The sequence below is a fragment of the Orycteropus afer genome, unplaced genomic scaffold, assembly GCF_000298275.1.
Source record: "Orycteropus afer afer isolate SDZICR_OR568_19922 unplaced genomic scaffold, OryAfe1.0 scaffold00088, whole genome shotgun sequence".
NCBI classification, from domain to species: Eukaryota; Metazoa; Chordata; class Mammalia; order Tubulidentata; family Orycteropodidae; genus Orycteropus; species Orycteropus afer.
In genome coordinates, this window is record NW_006921675.1 from 2,125,490 (window position 1) to 2,132,432 (window position 6,943).

The 6,943-nt window shown below is 37.5% G+C and overlaps 1 non-coding gene across 1 annotated transcript; it reads right to left on the minus strand.

The window, feature by feature from the left end:
- Window positions 1-903: 903 nt before the first annotated feature.
- Window positions 904-1,010, minus strand: LOC122150107. Its single transcript, XR_006163489.1, has one exon. It is a non-coding gene; the product is annotated as a U6 spliceosomal RNA (small nuclear RNA).
- Window positions 1,011-6,943: the final 5,933 nt, after the last annotated feature.

Consider the following 6,943-nt stretch of genomic DNA (forward strand, 5'->3'; position numbering starts at 1 on the left):
CCGTCGAGTCGGACGCGACTCATAGCGACCCCTCCTTGGGTTTCCGAGGCAGTATCACTACGGAAGTAGATTGCCCCATCTTCCTTCCGAGGAGTTTCTGGTGGATTTGAACCGCCAGCCCCCTGGTTAGCAGTCAATTGCCTTTAGCCACTATTAATTAGAATCAAGTTGATTCGGCACTAGTTTATGTTGACAATGTAGACAATCTCAGGAAAGGAGGGGGAGGTTGTAGTAAGCAGTTTCCCTTAGTTCCTAACTTTTTATTTTGCTTCAACGTAATGCTAATTGTCATTATCATTGCAGGAAACATTTGCTTACCAATAAATTTGAGTTTGGCGATCTTAAAATGATGAATTCTTTTTTATTTAATAGTTGGCAAAATAGACCTCAGTTTTTTTCATTTAAACATTAATTTTAGTCTCTTCAGTTTTTGTTAACCCAAATATACTTTCCTTTTCCCCTGAATATTACCTATTCATTGACTTCTATTTGCCAATATAGAAACATTGCTGGAAGGAGCAACTTCCTTTAATAGACCAGGCAAAGATGTTTTATGTTAAAGGGAAAAGAGAAGGAAGCAGGAGATACCTTATATTATCAGTATGCTCTCCTCCTCTGGCATTTACTTTCTCCCTCTTTGTATTTTCTTGGTTAACTTTGTTCCATAGCTAGAAGACACTGAGATCCTACCTTAATGATTTTTTTTCTCTTAGCCAGCAACAGCATGCTCCATACTATAATAAGGGCTGGCAAATTTCCAGTAGTAAAATTATTCATAGTGGACTCATTCTACCCATAGCCCACCCCGTTCCAGTCTGGTAGGCTCATCTATGTAATACTATCTTGCACCTTCCTGTTAAGTCCAGTTTTTAGAGTACCAAGAATGGTCTTTTTTTTTTTTTTAAAAATATGGAACGCTTCACGAATTTGCGTGTCATCCTTGTGCAGGGGCCATGCTAATCTTCTCTGTATCGTTCCAGTTTTAGTATATGTGCTGCCGAAGCGAGCACAAGAATGGTCTTAAAATCATCAGTGTTATGAGACTCAGTTACCTTTTTAATTAAAAAAAAAAAAAAAGAAAAGATAACCCTCTCTATTGGTATTTAGCCTTTCATTATAAACATACAGTAACTCTTTTCTCTTTTTTAAAAAAATGAACAATTTTATCCCTTAAATAGTTGCTTGTTCTTATGTCAAACATAAATATTTTGTGCTTTTGGGTGATTTCTTTTTTCAGAGTAGGACTTTTTGTTTCTTTGCAAATGAGTGTCAATGGGCCATGTGCTGTGTGTGTTTCTTTTTACACTCAAGGTATGGTCAGTTTAGCTCATCGTCTTCTTACCTAACAAGGTGGGTAAAGATGACTGACTCAGTTCAGCAGCACAGATTAAAGTAAAATCTGTGATTCCTAGCCCCAGGTTTTGTACTTCTTTGTTTAAAAATGTTCTAAAGGATTTTTCTTTCTTTATACTTTCCTTTGCCCATCACTGGCAGAATTTATGATGTTTATTCACTTCTATTCTGCTTTTCCTGAAGAATTCTGTTTTTTCTTTCACTTTTCTTCCTTTAGTATGTTCACTTTCAGTTAGTCTGCATCAGATCTTTTAACATTTCACCTGAATTCCAAATGACCTGATGAAAAACAAGTATAATATTTCCTTGTAAATGAATGATTTCCTTCATATATGTAATTTAAGTATATGTAAAATCATGTGCTGCTCCATTGATTATACACTCCCAGATCCATTGATTTTTTTTTCAGGAAACTCGGTTTGCATCTTTCTAAAATAAAATTTTTCTTGCTGGTTTTTTATTATTGCTGATTAGAAGGTACTGTTTATTCTTTGTACCTAGCTATTAGTAGCCTATCTCATTTTCATGATTACTCTGGTTTTTTACCAAATATTATATCTTTGTTATATGCTTTTAGATATTTGTATGGTGATGTTTTCTGTTTTCACATGAGTCTTCTCTTACTGTTGGATCCATTATTTGTGCTTCTTTTCTTCAAGATTATATTAATGTATGGATGGAATTGAACATGTCTCATTTTTGGAAAATTTCAGCATTCAGTGCTGTCACAAAGTTAATTTAGCTCATAGTCTCCCTTTAAAATAAAACAGTGCTTCCATCCAAGATGGAGTAATAAGGATTTACTTTTCTACCTGAAACAACTAAAGAATTGGACAAAATATTATGAAATAACAATTCTCAAAACATTTGCTGTTAGGCAGAAAAAGACATTGATCCCTGCGAGACAGAAGGCAAATGACGTGAGCCCTATGAATGCTGCAGCTATTGCCTGGAGAGTTTCTAGACCGTGGAGCACGGCAGATAAGTGCAGAAGAAGCCTAGAAAGCTCCTTGAGATGGAGGAGATGGATTGAAGCAATGGAGTTGGGAAGCTGAGAGACAGTTCATAGGGCAGAATACCAGAGAGGAGAAAGCCTCAAAAGAGAGAACTTTCACAGATCTGCAAGAGAGTTCTTTTCAAGAATTCAGTTGAATATTGATCAACACATGCTTGCGAGGAAACTACTTGGAGCCCAGAGACTTCAGGCCAGGAGTAGAACCTGAATCCATTAGCCATCCAGAGTGGAAAACCTCATAATTCACTTGATATTAGGTAGAGCATCAACCTAATATTCTATTTATTATTTAGCATTTTAGTTTTTATTTCTAAATATTCAATTTGGGTCTTTTCACTGTCATCTTTTTCTTTATTTAACATACTTAATGTTTTCCCTGCCTTCTAAAACATGGATGCATTTGTTGTTGTTGTTATGTGCTGTCGAGTCTGACCCAACTCATAGCGACCCCTGCTTGGGTTTCTGAGGCAGTATCACTACAGAAGTAGATTGCCCTATCTTCCTTCCGAAGAGTGGCTGGTGGGTGTGAACCACCAGCCTTCTGGTTAGCAGTCAAGTGCCTTAGGCTAGGGTACTAATTCCATCAACTGTGAATCAGTTTCCATTGATCAATATTTCTTTTCATTATAGCTTTATTTTCCTGCCTTTTTGCTTGCCTCTCTGCCTTTCTTTCTCCTTCTCTTCCTTCCTTCTCAGGCATGTAAAAGAAGACATTGTGAATTTTACCTTGTTGAATGCTAGGTATTTTTGTATTCTTATGAATATTTTTGAGGCTTTATTCTGGAACATATTTAAATTTAAATGACTGTAAAGTGTTTGTTCAGATATTCCTTTTAATCTTTTTTTAGGTGGGACCATTTAATATAAGGTTATTTTATCTACTACTGAGGCTAAACTGGGAGCTCTGGTGGCATAGTGCCTAAGGCATGTGACTGCTGACCAGAAGGCTGGCGGTTCAAACTCACCAGTCACTTCTAGGAAGGAAGGTTGGGCAATCTACTTCTGTAGTGATAACTGCCTCGGAAACCCAAGGAGGGGTCAACTATGAGTCGGGTCTGATTTGATGGCACATAACAACAATAAACTATTGTGAATACTTTCCCTGATGCCCCAGTGAATTATGAGGTTTTCCATTCTGACCGGTGGTTATAGGTGTTAAGTTGAGGATCATATTGTTTCTTCAAGGCTTGGTTTTATTTAAGCTTTGTTGAATCATTATACAGTAGTTTTTATTCTAGGACTAATTTAGCTTTACTGCAAATTCTATTGCTCACAGTGTACAGCAGGATGTTTCTACTTGCTGGCTGGAACTGAAATACCTTCCAGCTCTGTGTGAACTCTGAATTGTTTATTTTATAGCTTTTTTGCAGTTCTTTTGCCTAAAAAAGCTCCCAAAACCAAACTCACTGCTGTCAAGTCAATTCAATTCATAGTGACCCCTCCTTGAGTTTCCGAGGCAGTATCTCTATGGAAGTAGATTGCCCAGTCTTCCTTCCGAGGAGTGGCTGGTGGGTTTGAACCGCCATTCTTCTGGTTTGCAGTCAAATGCCTTAGGCACTATACTACCAGAGGAATTTCACCCAAAGTATGTACAGATGAGTATTAAATGAAAGATTCAAGGGGACCCCTGTTGTAGATATTTCTAGTACCCCTCCCCAATAATGCCCTTTGCTTTGGTATACTATTTGAGTAATTCCCATAGCCTCCACATTTATGAAATCTAATCTTTGTCTCTTCAGGTTAGGGAGATTTTTGCACTGCTTTGAATCTGTCTGTCTGCAGTGTTGGCTATAACATATCACTTGGCAGAAAGCCACAGGGCTAGTAGGTCTTATACCTAGTTTGTTTCCTTCTTTCTGGGAGCTCATATTTACTCTACTTGTGTCCATTGTTTGGAAACTATTGCTTCATATATCTTGTCTAGTTTTGCAGGTGTTTACTGTCTCTGAGGATAAATCAGTTATTAATTATGTAAAGAAAAGTCTGGTCCCAGTTACCGTATAACAGCTAGAAGCACAAATCCCGTACTGTTGGTATTAGTATGAGAGATTGGTAAAGACTTTTGGATTGAAGTTATAGGAAAGAATCAGTTGAGCCTTGACTGATTTATAGAGTTAATGGCCTTTTAGAAATTATATGTTTATGGGTTCTGTAAGTTGAATTGCCAGTGGTTTATCCTCTTCAACTAGATCTATCAGATGAGGCAATGTAAATAATAAAGCAATTCATTAAGGAGCTCTGGTGGCAGAGTGGTTAAGGCATTCCCCACCTAACCAAAAGGTCAGTAGATCAAATACTCCATGGGAGAAAGATGAGGTAGTCTGTTCCTGTAAAGGTTTAGAGTCTTGGAAACCCTCTGGGGGTGATTCCACTGTGTCCTGTAGGGTTGCTGTGAGTCTGAATTGACTCGATAACAGGTTTGTTTTTTTTTTTAATACAAATGTTAATTATTTACTTTGTTTTAGATTTACAGTAATTTATTGAATATTCTTATAGGTTGCTCTGCTTCAAAGCCTGGATTTTTGGCTTTTGTACTTAAAATGAAAATAGCTAGATTACCTTTATTGTGGGGGAGTTGGAGTTGGTGTTGGTGTTTCTATGTTAGCTCTAATCACCTAAATTAGATTAGTAGGTTTTGATTTTATCAGAGAAAAACTGCTGCTCACAATTAATAATAATATGAATCAGAAAGTAACCTAACTTTGTAACATATCAGTAAAGTAACTGGCAGAAAAACATATTTCATAAAATATATTGTCTCTATATTATTTTTAGGTTTTTGTACTCAGTGACATGCACTGAGAACATTTGTTGTGTGATTGTATATAGAACCATTTCACTTGTCATTCAAGCATATTGGTTTCCTGTTGTTGTTTTTGTTGTTGATAGATGTTGTCAAGTTGGTTTTGACTCATAGTGACACTATGCACACAGAATGAAATACTACCCAGTTGTGTACCGTGTACCATTCCCACAATACTTGCTATAGCATGATATCCTTCTTCAGGAATTGATTCCTCTTGATAACATGATCAAAGTACAAGACATGAAGTCTTACTATTCTCACTTCTAAGCAGCATTCTGGCTGTACTTTTTCTGAGACTGATTTGTTCATTCTTATGGCAGTCCATGATATAGTCAATACTCCTCACAAACACCATAATTCAAAAGCATCAGTTCTTCTTTGGTCTTATTCATTGCCCAGCTTTCCCATGCATATGAGGTGATTAAAAATACCATGGCTTGGGTCAGGCATACCTTAGTCTTCAAAGTGACATCTTTGATCTTTAACACTTTAAGGAGGTTTTTTGGCAGTTTATTTGCCCAGTACAATTTATTGTTTGATTACTTACTGTGTGCCAAATATGGTATTAGATGATGGAGAAGCATCAACAAAAGGAATTAGAAGATGGGGTTCCTAATCAGAAGACTACATGAGATGGCACGTGTTCTGGTTACCTAGTGACACTCTAACAGAAGATACCACAATTGGGATGGCTTCAACTTATAGGAGTTTATTCCTACAATTTTGGTTCTAGGGGCTGTGTGAAAGCCTCTCGACCTTGGGCTTCAGCTCTGCCTCTTGTTCCTGGCCCACTGAAGCTAGAGGCATCTCTTCACTCGGGCAGCTACTGGCTGCTGAGGGTGACAAGCCCAAGGTCGACAAATAAAATGGCACAGTTCTTATGTTACCAAACCACACAGCAGGCCATTGATTCAAGTCCATTGAAAGTCCTGAGATTGGCAAAGCATGGCAGGCTGCTGAACCCTATATGCAGGGTTCAAGCATACCATAAGCTAGAGACCATTTTCCCCAGGGCTTCTTATATACAGGAAGCAGACTACATCCCTACAGCAGCTACTAAGCTGCTTACAGTAGATTCCACCATGGAGCTGATGACCAGTCTCATCATGGAGAACAATCAGCTGCCCAGCCACTCAGCCAGGCCCAGCCAAGTTGACACACAAACTGAACAACAATAAGGCAGCACAATATCCTAACAATGATTGATGATTACATCAGCTTTCAGACAGGGAGATATGAGGGGGCTGGATTTTGAGAAAGTTGATGGGTGTGCATTGATTGACAAAGAACATAAGGGAGAAAAAGTCCTTGTTCTAAAAAGATGAAATGGTATCTTGCAGGATGACAGTTGAGAATGACAGAATTGTTCTGTGGAGAACAAGCAAATTAAATTGGTTTAAGTGGAAGTTTGTGTTGAAGATTGTAAGATACTAGGTTATAGAGAAAACAGGAACATAGGAGATGTGGACAATTTGAGGGTTAGTGTGAAGGAGGGGCATTTCTGATTGCCCAATAGGTTAAAAGGTAGTCAAAATTAATGAAGTTAGTGTTCATGAAGCAAGTTTTATAGGTGTTAACTCATTGTAAGGTAAACTATGAAGCCTATTAAGGCACTGAGTGGTACTGAGTTTGGGTGTAAGTACTGCTTGCAAAATAGTGGATGTATAGAAGTTTTACATGTTATGACTGACTACATAAAGGAATATAAAACAGTTTTTAAAAGTATAATAATGTTAACTGAAATTTGAGTAGGGTTGAATTTCGTATAT